This window comes from Vulpes lagopus, chromosome 18, assembly GCF_018345385.1.
Source record: "Vulpes lagopus strain Blue_001 chromosome 18, ASM1834538v1, whole genome shotgun sequence".
Lineage (NCBI taxonomy): Eukaryota > Metazoa > Chordata > Mammalia > Carnivora > Canidae > Vulpes > Vulpes lagopus.
The window spans coordinates 1,944,413-1,964,804 of NC_054841.1; the positions used below are offsets into that span (position 1 = coordinate 1,944,413).

A 20,392-nucleotide genomic window follows, 5' to 3' on the forward strand; every position below is an offset into this window, starting at 1 on the left:
GTTCCCGAGGATTCCACCCCCAGGCTCCCCGATGACAAAGGCTTACATAACCCAAGTCCGCGATCAAGAGCGGGAACGTGACGACGGCACGACGCTGGGGACCCGGGCACAGGCCGCATTTGGATAACCCCATTCCCCACACCCTCGTTTTAGACTCCCGTGTGAACGTTCCCCCCCAGGCAGGCGGGAGGGAACGCGGCTCTCGCCCAGCGAGACCCTAACCCCAGCAGCGTAAACAGGGGGTAGCGCATCGAAAAACGAGCTATTGGAGTTTGACTTGTTTTCTCCCACAGCTGTGATCGACGGCGCTAAGAACGGTGGAGATGGGTGCTGACATTCGGGCTGACGCACAGTTGCCGGGCTTGGGGGAGCCCCTCGTTCACCCCGAGAGCACACAGTGCCCCATGCCGGCACCAGGAGGGACACACCGCCCGGGAGCGCCCCCAGCACCAGCCTCGAGGGAGTGTCCCCCGGCAGGGCCCGGCCCCCCTCGGGGGAGGAAGCAGACGGCACCTTCTCCCAGCACCGCTGAGCTGCTCGGGTCCCGGCCCTTCCTGCTTCCCCACCAGCTTCTCAGAGCTTTGCCCTGGGAGGCAGGGGGCTGCCTTCTGGGAGTGCTGCTTTTGCTGGGGAGAAGAGCTCTCCAGAAACGTTGGTGCGAGTTCCGGAAAACAAGTAGGACCACGCAATCCACAACGGTAACCGGGGTCCCCTGGCCTGTGCCTTCCCTGTGCCCCGCGGTCTTTGCCTGCTCCCCTCTGCCTCCAGGACTCGGCAGCTCCGCCGGCTGCGGGAGGTCCTCAGGGGTCTTCCTGGGCCCTCGATAAAGCAGAGGCCCGTCCCCGAACTCCCCTGGTCCCTCGGCATTGTAACACCTGCCACCATCGGAAACGAAATGATTCTATACCTTGCCGGATCTGCCGAAGAGTCCATGTGAAAGAAAACTCGTGTGTGTGAGCTCATGTGAGTGCACAGTGTGCCTCTGTGTGTGAAGGCACATATGTGTGGTGCATTTACATGTGCCTGTGTGCACAGTGTGCCTCCGTGTGTGAAGGCACCTATGTGTGGTGCACGTATGTGTGCACACTGTATGCACATGTCTGTGCGTGCATGCGCAATGCATTTATGTAGACTAGAGGGCAGCTGTGTGAGTACACCGCATGCGCTCCTGCATGCAGGTGTGCGCAGGTGTGTGCATGCATGGATGCACACCAGCATGTGAGTGCACCGTGTGTGTGGGCATGGGCGTGTTCCTGTTCACGTGTGTGCCTAAACCCTTCCCTGGAGCTGTGGGGATGCTCAGTGGACTCGCTCCGTAACGGGGGCTCCACAGGTAGAGACAGACTGAGGGCACCCCTCCCTCTGGTCCAGGGCCCGAAGCGGGGATGCTCGGTGCCTCTGCAGTTGCTCCACGTGCAGACGGCAGGCAGAGCGCCCATCAGCTGTCCTCATGCGCCCAGTCTGCGTCCCGGCTGTGGCGCTGGCTTCTCTGAGACCGTGCATGGGACACACCTCCCCACGCGTCCCCGCTCTGCGCCATGGCCGGGAGGGAGGGCTTTCTGCCCCGGCCTCCCCTGAAAGGAGAGCCCTGGTCTCCGCGTCCCTGGGGCGGACCTCTGGCCCCTCGGAGCCATCTCTTGAAAATGGTTGAAAGTCCTTCCCCTCCGGCCCCCCAGGGACACGCAGCAGAGGAGGAGGCTGGCTCACCGCCGACAGCTCCTTGTTTGGGGGCCACACAGCGTCTCCAGTGGAGGAGGAGGGGCAGGCGGGGAGGAGGTCTGGCAGACAAACCTCACAGTGCAAACTGAGAAGCAATTTCTAGATGTTTCCTTAGTTGTCATTCCTCCAATATCCTGGTTTTCTTCTTCGGATGATGAGAACTTGGGGAAGATGAAGGCCTGCATGGAGCGAAGCATCGTCCCTGCCCTTGGGAGCACCAGCTCCATTTCCCTGCTGACAACAGAGGTGGCCCTCAGTGGTCACAAGGGGACACGAAGATCCAGGGGACGGCCCGTCACTCTGGCCCAAGCCGGCCCTGCGGACGCGGTGCCTGATTCCCGGATGAGTCCTCCGCGTGAGGCTTTCCTGCAGACAGGTCTGTTGCTTCACAGCAATGGGGCTTCTTCACGAGCCGTTCTCAACCTGGGGGCAGTTTGTCCAGCCCACGCCCACCCCAGGGGCCCTGGGCAGTCCATGCCGGGCGACATTTCTGGATGTGACATCAAGTGGGCGAAGCCAGGGACGCTGCATCCCACGATGCGCGGCACAGCCCGCAGCAGAGCCGCTCTGGCTCCGCCGTCCGTGCTGCCCAGGGGGAGACCCCCCGACGCCTTGTGTCTCTGACCCTCCTACCCAACGGTTTCTTCCCGTCACGGCTTCTTACCAAAAATTCCAATTGTGAAACTTTCAGAAATACACGTGTTCTGAGCAGCGGTGATGGGAGGGTCAGAGAAAAGAACAGGAGAACAAGGAGCAAGTATCTCATCTCAAATATTTCATATTAAAAAATGAATCCAATTGATTTCCTGGTGTGTTTTTTTTTTTCCTATTTCTGAGCCAGGGAGGGGTTTCTCCCTTATTTTTTTCCACGTTTCTTCATGGGCACCCACAAACCAACTGTGACGCAGCTGTGTTTCTCGCCCCTCCTGCCCCCCATAAAAGGGCAGGATTTAATTAATTTATCAGTGTGTTTCTTTGTTCCGATTCAAGCTCAGTTAGTTGGAGGACGTGGCATAGCGGGTATGAAACAGCTCTGAGAAGGGTTTAGAGCACCGCACACACACGAAGCGTCATCATCCAAACCACGGAAAACAATTTGTCCCAATTGCAATTATGCGGTCTTTGCGCGGCTACGTAATTACAAAGCCCGCGTCTGTCTGCAGAGGCCTCGGCGCTCACAGACCGCGGGGGCCCGCTCGGAGGAGCCACGAATGATGCGCGCCCCCCGGGCCCACGGAGACGGCGCCTCTCGCACCGTGGGCCGAGAGCGGCTTGCTCTTCCTTCGGCAGGTAGGCCTGGTATCGCCTCTCCCGTGGGCCTGGTATCGCCTCTCCCGTGGGCCTGGTATCGCCTCTCCCGTGGGGAAACGCCAGGCACGCGTCCGCCAGGAGCTCTTGGCTCTTGTCATAAATACCTTTTCCCCAACACCAGCCATTTTCAATATTACTTTTGTAGCAAAGTGAAGTTGGCACGAAGGTTCCGTGGGGGAAGGGGCTATGGCTCTTCCCAGTCCTGCGAGCAACCCACTGCTTGCAGGTGACGGGGGCAGCGCGGGTGCCGGTGACCCAGGGGCCACGCAGATGCTGTCTCTTCCCCGGATGGAAGGCGGACCCTTGCTTGCCGATCCCACCCCAGCCGCCCGTCCTGAAGCCGCCTGGCACCCGGTCTGCTGCCCGCCGCCCGTGGCACCTGCGACATGCCGAGGCGTTTCTAGAGCGGATTCCGCGGACGATGACAGCTCTCGGCCTGGAGGCAGCCTTCCGTGGCTCGGGCGCTCTGCATCAGGACGGGGACGCGGTGCAGAGGATGGGCTCTAGATGAACCTGGCGGCCCCCGTGCTGCCCCGCGTGTCGACCTACCCAGAAATTCACCTGGGGATGCACCAGACTGTGACCCGACAGCGGCTCAAAGGTCCCAGCACAAATGAGGAAACTGAGGCACAGTCCCAGCACAGAGCGGGCCCCACACTTCTGAGGGTGGAGAGATGGGCGGAGGAAGGTGGGTGAATGCACGGTGCCAGCCAGCGCGGGGGAGCTGGGTCACGGACACAGGCAGGTGGGCCGAGGGACCATCAAGACACAGCTCAGGCAGGGGCTCGTTACACCGAGTCTCTTTGGGGCACCAGCGGCCGACGGAGGCGGACAACCTGACGCAGGCCACGCATCCCAGATGCCAGCGCCACTGCCCAGGTGCGCCCACGAGTCAGCAGTTGCATGGGGGTCGTTTTCTACGCGCCCCCCTAAGGCAGGAGGCCGACAAGGGCTCCGACCCCCCTGAGCAGTCAGTACCGGCCAGGGCGCCCTGAGATGAGGCCTTGTGGGGGAAGCAGGCGCCCTGGCCGTCCCGCAGCATCCTTGCAAGACGAGCGCTCGCACCAGGTGAGGGGGAGCCCTGGGGGCCGGGGGGAGCTGCCCCGCATGCGTCCCCACCCAGGGTCCCCACGGCCTGCCAGACTGGAGGAGGAGAAGGAATCAATTAATAAAAGCAAATTACCTTTTACCAAGTTAAATAAAAGCTAATATAAATGAGACACTGTGTGTATGGCAGATTTATACGCGCTATAACCATTCCGTTCCTGGATGGAAACGTTTTAATGTGATATTAAAAAAGATCGAATTAAACTTTAATGCGCCCAACATTTGGTGTCCGGAGCGGCGGGGCCCCTCTCTCACGTTTTCACGGAGTTCACAGACTGTGGTCCCACCTGCATCAACTTTCCATCTGGGGTGGGGAGGGGCGTCGGTGGGGGGAGCCTGGTCTTGCAGCCCAGCTCACCTGGCTCCTCCCCCTGCAGCCTGGGAGCACTGCCCCAGGCCTGCCCCGCTCCTGCTCCCTCATCACTGGGTGGGAAGACGCCGCTCCCCGCATGGGGGCTTGGGTGGGGCAGGGGTGGCAGCATGGGGCCCCCCTGGTCCAGGGGTGCAGGGAGGGAGGTGAACGGGCAGGCAGGGAGTACACACACTGAGAAGCAGGATGGCCTCTGCCCGGACGAGACCTAGGCTGGGCAGGAAAGGCCCAGAACTCCTCAGCACCCCCCGCCCCCGCTCCTGGGACTCAGGTCAAATTCGCACACAGACCCGAGAAGCCCAACAAGCCAATCTTGCGGTGGTGCCTCCAGGACAATAGGACACCTTCACCAGTCAAGTCACATGAGGGGTGATGCTCACACTCAGCTTCTAGAAAGTCCAGCAAGAGGTGGCATCACCCCAACGATGGGGTCCCAGGAGCTTGCAACACATGAGCGGATGGATGGATGAATGGATGGCCCCATGATAGTGAATGAATGAATGAATGATGGATGGATGGATAGGTAGAGGAGTGTATGGACGGATGGACGGATGGATACATAAGTAGACAGGTGGACGGGTGGATAGATGGACAGGTGGATGGATGGAGGGATGGATGGGTGGGTGGGTGGGTGGATAAGTAGAGAAGTGGATGGATGTAGCCACACCATTTTAGGGAATCTAGTTCTGTCCAGATTCCAGGCTGTCCTTCAAGGGTACTCTTCCTATTGGGGAGGGGGGGCAGAGTTAGCATAGGCCATGGTTAGGGACCCTCCCCTGCACCTTGGGTTGCTCTTAAAATGGGAACGACAGCAGCCCTGCAGGCTGGCTGTGGAGGCTACACGGGCTTCCTGGGTTTGGGAACTAGGGATAGTCAATAAAGGGATGATGGTGGTAGGAGTACCTGCCCAGTGCCTGGGACACATGAGGGAGGGAGGGCTAGACCCCTGCAGTAACAATCATTACTTTCTTTGTTTTTTAAGATTTTATTTATTTATTCATGAGAGACGGGGGGCAGGGGGTGGGCAGAGACACGGGCAGAGGGAGAAGCAGGCTCCATGCAGGGAGCCCGACGTGGGACTCGATCCTGGGTCTCCAGGATCACACCTTGGGCTGAAGGCAGCGCTTAACCGCTGAGCCACCCGGGGATCCCCACAATCATTACGTCTTAAAAGTTCTTTTGGAACCCAAAGGCCGTATCTGATGAGTAAAAGGACATGGTCCCTGAGAGTGAACAGGTGACGCACGCCACACCCTCCTGGTGACCGCGGGTCCCGACCACGGGAAGTCCCCTGAAGCTGCTGCAGCCACACCTGTGCATTGAGGGAGAAGAGACCCTGAAAGGCACACAGGATTTGGACTCCGTGTGCAGACACCTGAAGCGACAGCGGGTGAAACGGGAGCGGCCTGTGGGCTCTGAGGGGGGATCCCGGGCTGGCAGTGAGCGGGCTGCTTGGGATGAAACACGGGGTGGGGGGAGTAACAGGGAACCCGATTCCGGCGGTCCCGTTCCCAGCACTGTGCTGTCATTACCTGCTTGTTCAATCCTGTGAGGGTGGCACGGGCGTCACCCTCACCCTGTAGCCCGAGGGGCTTAGCCACTCGCCAAGCTCCGGGGTCGGGAGTGGCCGAGGAACAAGTCACACTGGGGGCTCCTAGGCGGCCCCAGGGCTGTCGGCCGGCGCCCCTGGAGGGCCATTTGCAGGGCTCCACTGAGGCGGGGCACACACCTGGGCCAGGCCCCGGCAATGCCCGAGCCCGGGAGTCCCCGCAGCCCTGATCCTGGACATCTCCCCAGCGCCGTCAGCCGGCGATGGATCAACAATCCTGGTCTCCGTCTGCAGAGGAAAAGCAAATGCACGATGGACCCGCTGGGCTGCACATGACACCACGGACGGACTCCAAGCCTCTCGCCCCGCTCAAGGTTCGAGCCACAAAAGACCGTGCGTACCTCACATTCAGAGTCCGGCAAACTAGTCGAGAAGGTTGAGTTTGGGAATTTGGCCACCCTTCGGGATAGTGGGACCAGAGCTCGGGGTGACCTGACCTGGGTGCTGGCTACACTGGGGTCTTGTGTGTGAACAGTCACCCGGCTGGGTGCTGTCACCTGTGCATCTTCGGGGTGGTATGTCCCAATAAAGGGAGGAAGGCCTGAGTTATAAAAACAGGAGTGGTTGTAGGTTTTGAAAGGAGCCCTGCCTGGTGTCCTGACCAGGACGAGGTGCTCTGGACGGGGAGGCAGGCATGCTGGAGGCAAGTTTCTGCAAAGGAGCTGGGCGTGAGCACCGACCTCACTCTTCCTGACCTGGGAACAGTGCGCGGGTATTTGTGGTGACCTCTCTTGGCAAGACGGTGGTCTGACATTTCCTCCCAAGCCAGCACGGGCTCTGTGCGGTTACCACTGGCCGGGCTCTCCACCAGCTGACACTGTGCTTTGAAACAGCCCAGCTGCCGAGCCGTCTGCTGGATGAGCTTGTGAACTATGTTCCGTGGTGCCGTGGCTCGTATCCGGGGTGGCGAGAGCACAGATCCTGCCTCCTGCGTGTGATGCAGCTCAGGCACCGTGCCTTGGTTTCCCTTTCTGTAAAACGGAGGGTGTTATCGTATCAACCTCAAGGTTATAGTTACGAGGGGTCCAAGAGATGAGGGATGGGATGGTCACATAGTGTCTGATGTGGGTTCCATAAATGACAGTCGTCCTGGGGACCAACTGCAGGGCAGGGCAGGGCAGGGCAGGGGAGGGGCTGAATGGGCCACTCCATTAGGGCTGATGTGCACGTCTGTGGGCCTGTCCCTGCTGGACTGAGGCCCCAGGGCTGTGGGAAAAGGGGCCCATGTCCACTCTCCAGCCCGTGGCCCAGAGGCTGGCTGCCAGAGTGGGGGCCCCCATTCTTCCTGACACCAGTGCATGGTCCCGTGATGGGGAGCATCCGAGCAAGGGGGCGGCTTGCGGAGGGAGGGTCAGGGCCTGGCTGATGGGCACAGGGGCTCTGGGGCTCGCCCGGGAGCAGGTGCAGGGGAGGTGGTCTGTGTGAAAACTGGACCAGCCCCAGGAGAGGGAGGAAAGGGGGGAGGCACTGAGATGAGCCTTCTGAGAAGACAAAAAAGTCAGATGCAGTTGTTTTGTCTTTGCCTGTAACCGTGCATAGTACCCGCTCCTGGTTGTAGTTAAGAGAGGGATCGTGCCCTACGGTGGGCGGACTGCACTGGGGCACGGAAGCCAGGCACTCGCCGCGCATTTGCTCCTCGAATTTCCACGCAGGGTGACAGTCCCTGTGACGGAGTCCACAGCTCAATCACGTCATCAGGAGGGACGCTGGACAGGGAGCCAGGAAACCCCGTTCCCACCTAATAGCATGCTGCAAGCCGAGGGGGATGGGGCGCTGGGCCACCTGAGGTTTTAAACCTTCCCGTGGGCTGCCGGATGTAAAAGTAAGAAAATTCCACATTGAACAAAATTCTCTTCTCCCACCTCAACACACGATTCTGAACCTGTGCTGCGCCGTTGAGGGAGGTGCAGGGACGATGGCACCTGGTCTCCAGGTGAAGGGTCGCCCGGGCTGTGAACCAGCCCCTCACCCCGGGCTCGAGGCCAGCTGTGCTGAGGCCTCCGTGAGACCAGCCCTTCCCGACGTCCTCTTTACGACCCCCTAAATCCTCTGGACCACGATTCCAGAGCTGCTCTTGAGATGATGAATATTTGAGCCAAGCTTCCATCTGTGTTTTCCGAGGCTAAATCAACCTGCCGCTCCTAACGCGGCTCCCCTGCTGAGGACCGTGTGGATACATCACCAGCCAACTCCAGGCCCCGTGAAGACGCGGCCTCAGTAAAAATCTGGTCACTCAGTTAATGCCCTCGCCCCTGCTCGGACGGAGGCGGGTGGAGCTGGGGGGCAGAGGGGTGAGCGGGGTGGGGCAGCCGTCCTCACAGACGCCCACTGGTGCTGCCCCCCCCCCCCCCCCGGCTGCAGACCAGCTCCCAGGCTCTGCCTCCTGCCTGGAGGAAGCCGCATGGAGGGAAGATTCATGCAGGGGGCTGCACAGCAGTTGCTGTGATTCAAGTGACACATGAGGGAGGCACGGGAGGCTGATTTGAGATTCAGCTATATGTGCGGGGAAGGGAGCTGTAATCACCTGTGGCTTCCTGGAGGAGGTGGCTGTTGAGGTTGGCTTTAAGGGGAGATGTGAGTGACAGGCGCCAGGGGCCAGGAAGGCAGGAGGGGGGACAGCAGGGTGCAGGGGGTACAGGGGCCAGGAAGGAGGGGGTGGTGGGATGGGGAAGGGGAAGGGGATGGGGAAGGGGATGGGGAAGGGGAAGGGGAAGAAGATGGGGATGGGAAAGGAGATGGGGAAGGGGATGGGGATGGGGAAGGAGATGGGGAAGGGGAAGGAGATGGGGATAGGGAAGGGGATGGGGAAGGGGAAGGGGAAGGGGATGGGGAAGGGGATGGGGAAGGGGAAGGGGATGGGGAAGGGTAAGGGGATGGGGAAGGAGATGAGGATGGGGAATGGGTTGGGGAAGGAGATGGGGAAGGGGAATGGGTTGGGGAAGGGGATGGGGAAGGGGAAGGAGATGTGGATGGGGAAGGAGATGGGGAAGGAGATGGGGAAGGGGAAGGGGATGGGGAAGGAGATGGGGATGGGGAAGGGGATGGGGAAGGAGATGGGGATGGGGAAGGGGATGGGGAAGGGGAAGGGCCGGGCCCGCCCCCCACCGCAGCGTCACATCTCGCACTTCAGAGGTAAGGACATCCTATTACCCTTCCCAGATGCTGATAGCGAGATTTTCGCACGCAGCTGGTATCTCAGGATGTTAACGGAGCGAGCGTCGTATTTTAGGGGTAAGAAAGGAGGGAGAGAGAGAGAGAGGGGGCGGGGGGATTTTTCCATATGGTGAAGGTTCTCATTAAAATCAATTGTAAACCGCGCTAATGCTGGGTTAACATCATTTGGGAATCATTGTAAATATCAGCTGCATCTATATTCAGCGTTTGAAATTTCCTTATTGAAGCCTGTATAGCTTTGTGTGTGTTTTTCAGTGGAGTGTTATTCATTTAAAGTTGTTTGAAAATCTGATCAGAAAGATCTTCAACCCAGAAATTTAGTGATTTGGAATCTGCCGGCGTCTATACTCTCGGGTGCTTCTTTCGAGGGGTGTTTAGCAGCAGGACATCTCCGGGCGCGGGGTGTGCTCCTGGACGGGCCGCGGCCGTGCGTTCCGCGGGGCCCCGATCGCCCCCAGGGGACTGTGAGCAAAGGCATGAGGCCTGGTTCAGGGGGTTGGCACGGATGCGGGGTGTCACCTCCGTCCAAGGCGGGCGACGGTGCACGTTTATTATCTGAATGCGCTGGCCTGCCAGGTGGGCCGGTGACTTCCCCCCCGGAGGGACGGGGTAGTCCTGCCGCCTGGTGCGGGGGCGCAGGGGGTGGCCGGCCCCATCTCCGCCATGGGATTGGATATCCGTCGCGGTCGCTGGACCCTCCGGGGGATCACGAACCACAGTGTGCACAACGTGTGTCCAAAGTCGTCTTCGGGGAGGTGTGCTCGGGAGGGCGAGGCGGGAGGCACCGGCAGGTGTCAGCGACTGAGCTGGAAGTTTCCGCCTCTGGGTTATCCTGGAGCTGGGCTGCGGCTGGCGGGTGGGCGGGCGCTGGAATCGCCTCGGGGTGCAGAGACCCCATTCCCAGCCCCGGTCCACACCACACGCTGCAGTTTTCCGAGGCAGAGCCTACAAATCCACATCCGGGGACCCAGCCTACGGGACACCTCACCCTTCCTTCTGTTCCTCCGCTACCCTCTACTTCCATGCCTTGACTGTGAAGCCCTCCAACACGCTAAGTTGTGCAGCTCAATTTTATTTTTTTCCCCCCTCACGGATATACCGCAGGGTCAGTATCTGCAAAATTTCCCCATTCCTGATAGGATGCCTACGGAGAGTGAGTTCTCTTCATCTGCCCTTGAGAACTGCCACGCGGGCACGCTGGGAAGCTGCACGTTCACGAAGGGACCCTTCGTCTGCATTGAAATAGACTCGTTCCCTCGTGTGTTTGCATCGGAAAAAAAAAAAAGTCTCGTTTCTGCCGACCCTGGGTTTGTCATCAGGCCCCGCGGTGTCGACCGACATGTAGGCGAGGTCCCCGAGCGATGGCACAGTCCTAATCAGGGCCTGGCTCGGCGCCGCGCCCGGGTAGCTGGGTGTCCGAGGCTGTCGCCCATCTACGATCGTCAGATCTCCGCTGTCGCACGTCCCCTCGGTGGCAGCTGGGCTGTGCGTGCGTGTGTGAGTGTGTGAACTCCGAAGACCCCGTGGGTTTTTTCCGCCAGGCCTGCCACAGAGATTCTCAAACACAGGGAGAAACGAGCCCCGATCGTTTAAATTGACCATCCTCTGCCCCGAGCCGCCGCCTGCTTGCGCTGTGAATAATCAGCTTCCTGTCGTCTCCGGCCCGGCGGAGCGGCAGGTTAAGTGGCTGAGGCTACGGGAACATACATCACGACGCCTGCCTCCCCGCGTGACCCAGTTCCGCGAGGGCGGGGAGCGGAGGCCAGAAGTAGGTCATCAGAAGGAGATGCAGAGGGTGAGGGGGGGCCGGAAAGCATTTTAGGAGCAATCACTTTAGAGAACGCTCCGGTGTCGGCTTTGGAAGATTAATTACTGATTAATCAGCAGTAACTACTGTGCCACCCGTCCTCAGCCACCGACCAGCACGCGAGGCCCCTCGGACCAGCTTCCGATAGGTGAGGGCGGCCTCTCCAGGACTCAGCACCGAGGGGCACCGGGGCTGCACGCGGAGTGAAGACTCTGCTACATGGAACCCATTTCTGAATTTGCTTCCAGCTTCAGGAGGATGCCACGTTCTCCGAGAGCTCATCTATTTACCTACTGATCGCCCTATTGATGCACTGAGGGGCCACTTTTCATGACGCGGGGACGACGCTTCCAGAAGAAGCGGAAACAGCACGACGCGAACTTGTACCCCCACCTGGGTTCCCTCTGCGAACCACTGGGCGGAGAGATGACACAGTGCCCCCAAACACGGCACGGCCGTGATTTTTCTCCAGGGGTAGAGCACCGGGTGCTCTGATGTGTCTTGTTTATGCTTTTTTTTTTTAAAAAAAAAAACAGTTTTATTTATTTATTCATGAGACACACACACAGAGAGAGAGAGAGGCAGAGACCCAGGCAGAGGGAGAAGCAGGCTCCATGCAGGGAGCCTGACGTGGGACTCGATCCCGGGTCTCCAGGATCAGGCCCCGGGCCGAAGGCAGGTGCCAAACCGCTGAGCCCCCCAGGGATCCCTTGTTTATGCTTTTTAACGCAGCCTTTTCACTTTAGAATAGTTCTGAATTTACCGCAAGGCTGCCAATGCGGTAGAGAGAGGCCCCGCGCCCTCTGCACCTGCTTCCCGTCCCGCTAGCCTCAGGCGGGTCACAAACCGATACGGACCCACGGTTAGAACCGCGTCTGTGCTTTATTCGGACGTCGTCCTCGGGATCCCACCCAGGACCCCTCGCGACGCTGAGGCCTCGCGCCTCCGTAGGCCCCGCGGGGCTGGGACGGCGCCTTGGGTTTCCCCTTGTTGTCGTTGACCTTGGCAATTTGAGGGCCGCGCTCGCACGCGTGCAGGGTGTGTCGCCACTTGCTTTCCTTCGCGTGGAAGCTCGGCTCTGAGGCCGAGCGAACCCTGCCCGCCCCGACGGCGCCTCTTCTTCAAACTTCCTCCCGAGAAGCACGGAGCTTGGTGGAGGAGCCGCCAGGCCCGGCCCCGCGGGCGCCTTCCCCTTGGTCTCACACGCTCGCTCGCTGAAACCCTTCGTCTCCATTTGGATTCCTGGCTTCAAATAAGAACTAAAAATAAACCAAATCTACTTACAAAATAGATGTTGAGTGAGCTAATTTAACACCGCATTATCTGAAGACGGTTATTATAATCAAGATGGCTCTGCGTTGTTCTACAATCTCCTAATTAGATGTGGTCCCAAAAGCTATTCTGGCTTTTAGAAAAATTACCTTTGGAGAAAATGCCTGTATTTATAAATGTCTGTGTATGTGTGTGTACATATATTTATTTTTAGTTGTTGCATCTGACTTAAGAAACTATATTCTACTGAAAAACTCACACAACATGTTGTGAACTCACCCGGCCAAAGGAGAAAAGCCAACGCCCTGAAAGTGGGGTGCGGGTCACTAAAGCCGCAGGTGGGGGAACCGGGTGGTGGCGGGCCACCGAGTCGGGCGGTGGCCTTGCGTCCGCGTGGCTGGGCCCCGTCGCTCTCTGGGTGACCTGAAGGCCCCGGGACGCACAGCCGCCCCGCAGCAGGTCCCCCCACTGAGAAGAGCAGCTCCCCGCGGGCTGAGGGGCTGGCGGATGGGGATGGGCATCCTCACCTGGACCCCCCGGGGCCTTCTGCAGACCACAGGCCTGGCCACATGCGAGTCTGCCCTCCCTGCCCCAAACCTGTGGGCGAGCGCACGTGCTTGGGCCGCAAGGCACACAAATACCGAATTACTTCTTCAATACACTTGCCTCCCGGATGGTGGACGGGATCCCAGAGCCGCTACCCTGTGTGCGGGGACAACGCACTCCCGGCGAGCCGGGGGGACCGACTTAGAGCCTCCCTGCCCCGGGCAGCCCGGTAACAGTCCCGACGGCGGCCCTGGCCTTGGCCCTGGCCCTGCCCCGCCCCTGCCCTTGCCTCTGTCCTGCTCCTGCCCCTGCCCCTGGCACTGCCTGCCCCTGGCTCTGCCCCTGCCCCTGGCCCTGGCCCTGCTCCTGCCCCTGCACTGCTCCTGCCCCTGCTCCTGCCCCTGCCCCTGCCCTGCTCCTGCCCCTGCCCCTGGCCCTGCCCCTGCCCTGCTCCTGCCTCTGGCCCTGCCCTGCCCTGCTCCTGCCCTTGCCCCTGCCCTGCCCCTGCTCCTGGCCCTGCCCCTGCCCTTGCCCCTGCCCTGCCCCTGCCCTGCCCTGCCCTTGCCCCTGCCCTGCCCCTGCCCCTGCCTTTGCCCCTGCCCTGCCCCTGGCCCTGCCCTGCTCCTACCCCTGCCCTGCCCCTGGCCTTGCCCCTGCCCTGCCCTTGGCCCTGGCCCTAGCCCTGGCCCTGGCCCTACCCCTGGCCCTGCCCTCCCCCTGCTCCTGGCCCTGCCCTTCCCCTTCCCCTGCCCCTGGCCCTGCCCAGCCCTGTCCCCTTGCATTTCACCCCCACCTGCGGCAGCCTCTGGCACGTCCCGCACACCTCACAGCCCAGGCCTTCCTTCCAAGCCGTGAATGAAAGCAGAAGTGGAATCAAAAACAACTTCTGCAAGAAAAATAGCCTCAAGCCCTGTATCTTCAGCCAAATGTTCAACAGTGAAGGCGGGAGTGCTGAGCTGTGCCTGGAAGAGGAACACCTTCCCCGCGCGGTGCTTCGTACGCCCACTTTGTGGTTTTGTTTTTTCTTCCCCCCATCAAACCAGACACTTCTTCTAAGTCAAGCCCTCGGGGTGGAGCCGGGAAAGCGATGAGCAGGTGTGTGGGGACAAGGGGGGCATGTGCCTCCTTCCCGCGGACTCGGGGCCCAGATCGAGGCGAACGTCGCCACACAGAGCTGCCGGGAAAGAATCGCTGTGACCGTGTTTCTGGCACCAATTAGGTCATTGGTCAGACTGGCACGTGGCAAGGATGCGGCAGGCACGCAGGGAGGCCAGGTTTGGGCAGGGGCCTGAAGCCTGGGGTTTGGCCCCACAAGTGTTCGTGACAGGGAGGCCCCACGGCCCGGCCCCTGCTGAGTGGACAGCACGGCCGAGGACGCGGCACTGCTGCACGGGTGGCTCCAGGCGGCTCTCGGCGACGCGCTGTGGGCCTGGCCGCTGCCTGGCTCCTCAGGGCTCTGTCCCCGTCTGCAAGGGGGGGCGTAAGCACCCCGCGGACCTCACGGGCTCGAGAATGACGTGGCGCATCAGCTTTGCACACCATCTGTTTCAAATGTCGCGTTAATATGCCTTAAATTAACGTTCCTGTGGTGTTAACGTTAATTCTTTTGACGTTCTGGTCACTGGTGACATCAGGGTCTCTCAACCTTGGCCCCGGTGACACCTGGAGCAGGACGCGTCTGCGTTGGGGGCTGTCCCGTGCGACGTCTAGCCGCGCCCCTGACTGTCCCCTGCAGACACCAGTGGATGCCTCCCCCCGGGGCGTGGCGACAACCAAAATGCCTCCAGACACTGCCCAACACCTCCCGGGCGCGGGCCACCCTGGCCGGGAGCCCCTGAGCTACGGGTGCTGCCAAACAGCCCGGGGGCGGAAGTCCTCCCCAGGACTCACCGATGCGGAGCCTCATTTCAGCGGCAAACACGTCTCTAGAGGTGAAGCTGGACACACGGCTCTACAACTGGATCCCGAAAGGCCGACCTGGCCTCCTGAACCCCAGACCGAGCCGGGCTCGGGACGAATGAAGGCCTGGGTGTCCCAGGAGGGTCACGTGTCCCGGCCCCACTGGTGTCCAGCCATGGAGTGACCCCACGGAGCAGTGGGCGTTCTGCAGCGCCGCGTGTGGGGCGCCGCCTGGGGCATCGAACGCCGAGCCTGGGGACTCGAGAGCCCTGAGGACACCTGTCAGTAGTGAGGTCCCCGTCCCAGAGGCGGCAGTGCCCCGATCCAAGGGAGGACAAAAGGAGCGGCCCTCGCTGCGGCCGCACTGAGCCAGAGGACCTGGCCCAGAGCGGAGCAGCGAGCAAGGAAGGGGCACGTCCAGGGAAAGTCTCTCGCCAAAGACACACAGTTCCGTTGTGGGACTAAGTGGCCCTCCTCACAGCGAACGGGGAGCGCCGAGCATTTTACCCACAGACTCACCTGCCGGGCTGGGCACCATGAGGCCGATGACACGGAAGGTCGGCCAATTCGCTCACAACGTGGTTACTTCCACCCCTGGATCGGCATCCTCCGGCCAGAGGCGGCACCAGGACTCAAGGGGACTCTGACCTGCGTCCTCACGTGGCCTGTGACCCGAGTCCTCCCGCAGACGCCAGAGTCAGGGCGAGGGCCGGCTCCCCCCGCCCGACCCAGAACCTGCAGAACACGGCCCCCCTTTCCCGCTCCCTCGAACCCACAAAGACAACCCGGCTGCGTTTCCAAAGGAGGGTTTGGGTTCCCTTTTAGGGAAACCAGTCTTTATCTTGTGACCTTTCCCCTATGTCCTTGGTCGTCTTTAAAAGACAGTCCCTCACGTTCACAATCGGGTGTGTGCACCGGGGCCGCCTTGCCACGCTCCGAGACCACGCAGAGTGATGCCCTCCCCCTCCGGCCGCGGCGAGCCGCTGCTTCTCCCCAGAGGGCCTCCGCCCCACCGCACGCCCCGTTTCCTGACCCGGTTCCTCCACGCAGAGTGAACACCCCGGGGGTCTGGCTGCCCGGGCTCATGCAACACGACTGCCCCGTCCTCCCCCGCTCCCCAGGGCACGTACCGTCCACGCTGCTCCCGGCTGGCTTCTCCCTGGGTCGTGCCGGGCCACTGAGAATTTTCCCGAGGCCAAATCATCTGCGGCCTGGAGGAAGTCGGTGAGTTTAACTTCAACGTTACCCCACTGTCTTAATAAGTGAATTGGCCAAACAACCACACAGAAACTTCCGGGTGTTTTGTCTCAGAACATTGGGACTGTCATCCGCTAGGACCCGCCGGTACAGACGGGGGTATTGCTGGTCTCCTGACCACAGTAGTTGCCACCAGGGACGACAAAGGAGGAGGACGGCTTCTCTCTCCTGACGTCCCATTTCCCTCCACTCCCTGGACACCGGGAAGCTCACGCCAAGGGGGAGGGGCTCCCTGTAGCGCTCGGGGAGCCCCCCCAGCAGGTGGGCCGGGCGCGCTCAGGCAGGGACAACCATCACCCTGGCTCCCGGCCTCCCTTGGTCTCCTGAGCTCCCCACGCCTCCAACCCCACGCGACACGAGGTGGGAGTGTACGAACACACGGCACGGCCGGCCTGGGAGAGCTCACGGCTCGGCTTTGCTGTTCTCTTTGTGGAAGAGCAGCACGGGTACGGTTCCATATGAGCTCAGGGGAGGGACAAGTCCGCCACTCAGGGCCGGGGCAGGACTTCCCCGCACAGCTCAGGTCAGCGGCTGCATCTCCTGACCACGCCAACGTCACGCTGTACCCGATGCTGCCTCTCAGTGAGCAGGACAGACCGTTAGCGACTTATTGTTAATTTTTTTAAAAAAAAACCTGAAAACACCTCTGAACTAGTTGCCACAAACCAAAAGAACCACCTTAGCCTCAAAAGAGCCAACCTGCGGACACCAGGGAGCAGGAAACGGACTCCCGGCAAGTGTCCATGCTCTCAGGTCACATGCAACAAGATGGACAGACCGACCTCCACCAGGCTGCTAGGCCTGAAGCTCACGCGGGAATCCTGCGCTCTGCATCACCTGGGCCTTGCGGATAGCATCCCCGTGGAGTCTAACCACCTTCTTCCTTTTTAAGATTTATGTATTTGAGAGAGAGAGAGAGCACATGAGTGGGGGGCGCAGGGGGAGAGGGGGCGAGAATCCCAAGCAGACTCTCCTCTGAGCGCGGAGCCCGACATGGGGCTCGATCCCACGACCCTGAGATCACGACCTGAGCGGAAACCGAGAGCCAGAGGCTCAACCGCCCGAGCCACCCAGGCGCCCCCGAGGTAAACTGTTTTCTATGCTGGTTTCTCGAATTAGAGAGAAACTGGTTCGCTGCTTGGCCACCTCATCTCCGCCCCTTCCTCACGTGCACGTTAGCGGCGCATCACAGACCCCGAGGTGTGACCAGTGTCGCTCGCACGCGGCTGGAGTGGCGGATGCGCTCACCAATCCTCCCAGCTCACACGGGCCCTCTGCTCAGCGCCCCGGGGGAACGAGGGGAGGGAGACACGTTCTCGCAGGCAGGCGGGTGTGTCACGGGCACGCGCGTCCAGCTTGGCGGCGGGATCACTTACCTAGGAAGAAGAGAACAGAGAAGCTTCGTTAGTGGGGTCTAGCTGCGCTCCCCTCTGGCTCCCTAACGATGGTGGTGACAGCGACAGGTGGACTCTGGTTATCCCCACAAGTACCCTGGAACCCCGTTAGTCCACACGGCGCGGCATGCTCTCTGGAACATGCTCCTCCACCCACTTCTGAGCCCCTCCCGAGTCGGGCAACCAGAGAGCGTCTCCAGGTCGTGGAGACAGGTGCCCTCAGAAGTAGTGGGGTCAGCAGGCTGAAGGAGGCTCCTGATGTCTGGACCACGGTTCTTCCCAGCTGCACCGCTCGCCTAATAAAATCATTCTTGAGTCTCAACGCCCTGAACAGGGAGCCAGGTAAGTAGCAATAACCAGGGGCATTTCCTAGGGGCCACACTCTGTTTCTCTCAGTTTCCCTGGGTCCTCCTCTTCCATCCAGCTGCATCAGCTCTTCTGCAGAGAGGCCAGTGTCCGAATTACGCTCAGCTGCTCACGGGAAGGACTGAGTATTTATTTACTTATTTACTTATTTACATTTATTTATTTATTTATTTATTTTTGGGGAAGGAGTCATTGACCCTGAAACTTTGGAGCTTTAGCATCCAATACGGAGAAGCAGCTCGAGTGATGATGCTGGACTGTGGTGCTGCCTCCCCACTTGGGCTTTCCTCTTGTTCCGAGCGTGACCAGGTATGACCAGTCTAGGGCTCTACAAAAAATGGAGACCATCCGCTATCTACGGGAGAAGAAAGTTCTTTCTTCCCTGACTGCATTAGTTTCCCGGAGAGACACGCTCGGTGGACTGCTGCAGAGCGGTAACCGTTCCAGATCTTCAAACATAATGAGTTTGCATTTCCTGACTCTGTGGCAAGAGGCCTCATAGGAACACCTGCCTGTGCCCACGAGGGGCCTGAAACTCCCAGTGAGCCTCCTGCACCCAGGCTCTCTGGGGATCCTGGGTCACGGGGCCGAAGGACAGGCGCTCGACTGACCGACAGTCTCAACACAGCTCACAGAGACGAACCACGAACATTTGTAGGAACTGCTCCCACTCACCCTGTGGCGACCCAGCCAGCGGTCACCCTGGCGACCAGGGTCACATCTCATCACAACACCTGCCCACGGTGGACGGCTGCAGGAGCTCCTACCATCCGGGCCTCCGAACACCTCCAGGGGCAAGAACACAAACTACAGCTGCAGCCACTGGACTCCTCTCGTTCTATCTTTCTCTCCTTCACAAGCGCACACAGGCTGCACATCCCTTGGGGGTGAGCTCGGTCGTGGTCTGAGGCGGCACCTGATGCTCGGGCGGGGCGGGCCCTGGCCCTGTCGGGCAGCGTGTGTGCACTGCCCTTGCTCGGACAATGCGCAGTTTTCACAAGCGAGTCCCGAGTGTGAGCTCGCTCCCAAGGCAGCATCTTAACGCACTTCGTGCCTCCAAAGGCAAGTGTGAGTAACAACTCTGTAATCTGTGGCCGCTGAGCTGGGGCTTCCTGTGCCCTCCTTTCTTCATCACTGCTGGAGATGCTATTAAAAATTTCATTTCCATTTCCCAGCGCAGCCCGTGCTGTCTTCATTACCTGACAAACACGGCAGTAATATAGACGAACTACTGACCGCTCCCCCCATGCTGAGGCCAGAGGAGGCCATGCACAGCCGGGCGACCCCACATCCGAGGAGGACGCCCTGGTGGCGCCCAACAGGAAAGCGGTGGTCCTCACACTGAGGGCCATTGTCACGGCAACAAGAGCCATCATAAAATTAATAATAATAGTTATAGGGATCCCTGGGTGGCGCAGCGGTTTGGCGCCTGCCTTTGGCCCAGGGCGCGATCCTGGAGACCCGGGATCGAATCCCACGTTGGGCTCTCGGTGCATGGAGCCTGCTTCTCCCTCTGCCTGTGTCTCTGCCTCTCTCTCTCTCTTTCTCTCTCTGTGACTATCATAAATAAATAAAAAAAATTTAAAAAAATTAATAATAATAGTTATAATGGCCCAGTGATGCCTCCGTGACACTTGGGATGGGCTGGTGCTCTTCTAAGAGCTTGGGGTGCATGACCCCACTGACCCTCCCAGACACAGAACTGTCCTCCCCCCCCCCCCCGCCCAATCTGGGGATGAGCACATGAGGCTTGGAGGTGTTGGGGGAACCAGGATCAATCAGAGGCGTCTGGCCCTGGGGCCTCACTCCAAACCACTGCCCCCATGGGGTCCCTGCACATGCAGGCCTATGGGATGGCAGGCTGCCCTCTAGCCAGGCACCCTCCAGCCATGCACCCTCCAGCCACGCAGGGTGGGCTGAGAAACCTTCCCTGCACAGCCCGACACTTGGCTCCGAGTCGGATCCTCGCTCACCCATACGTCCAGCTCTTCTGCCCCAGGCTCCCGGCCCACAGGCTTCCATGCACACCCTGGAGGAGGCTCCTCCAGAGGACCAGACAGCCCTGGGGCCCTCACTCAGCTTAATTCCTCCTCACAGAGGAGACAGAGCCAGTAGGACAGAGTTTCCACTGCTCCTGGGTCAAAAAACCATGTCCATTTTTGGGATGGTCCTCCTGTGACCGTCCTCGACTCACCTGCAGAGGGGGGCAGGTGACGAGACCCGCCGTGGCTGTTTGGTTCTTGGGAGTTGATCTAAACACTCAATGCTTATGATAAATAGTAAGGGGATTTAGAAATCCAGCAGTTATTAAATTGAATTATCTTCAAAGAGGTAATAAAAACTGGAGCCATGCCATCCCCTGGTTTGCTTACAATCAATTATTAAAGCATCGATATTTACACGGTAAGGAGAGCGTGAGCGTACGTTGTGGTCGCCCGCGCCAGACCCTTGAACATTCTCCTTCGCTGCACTGCAGATGGGCTGGCCCCCGCCGCCCGCCCTCCCACGGCTCTGCCTCGGCTTCTCCCCGAATGAAGCCTCAAGTGGACTGTGGTGTCCAC

At 60.1% G+C, this 20,392-nt stretch overlaps 1 protein-coding gene and 1 long non-coding RNA gene across 2 annotated transcripts in view; both read right to left on the minus strand.

The window, feature by feature from the left end:
- Window positions 1-20,392, minus strand: part of CDH4 (cadherin 4) — a 506,523-nt gene that overhangs the window by 293,703 nt on the left and 192,428 nt on the right. The gene's annotated exons all lie outside the window — the stretch shown is intronic.
- LOC121477956 lies at window positions 5,656-7,053 on the minus strand. Its single transcript, XR_005984390.1, has 3 exons — window positions 6,812-7,053; window positions 6,040-6,344; window positions 5,656-5,819 (listed from the first exon to the last, which is right to left on the minus strand). It is a non-coding gene; the product is annotated as an uncharacterized LOC121477956 (long non-coding RNA).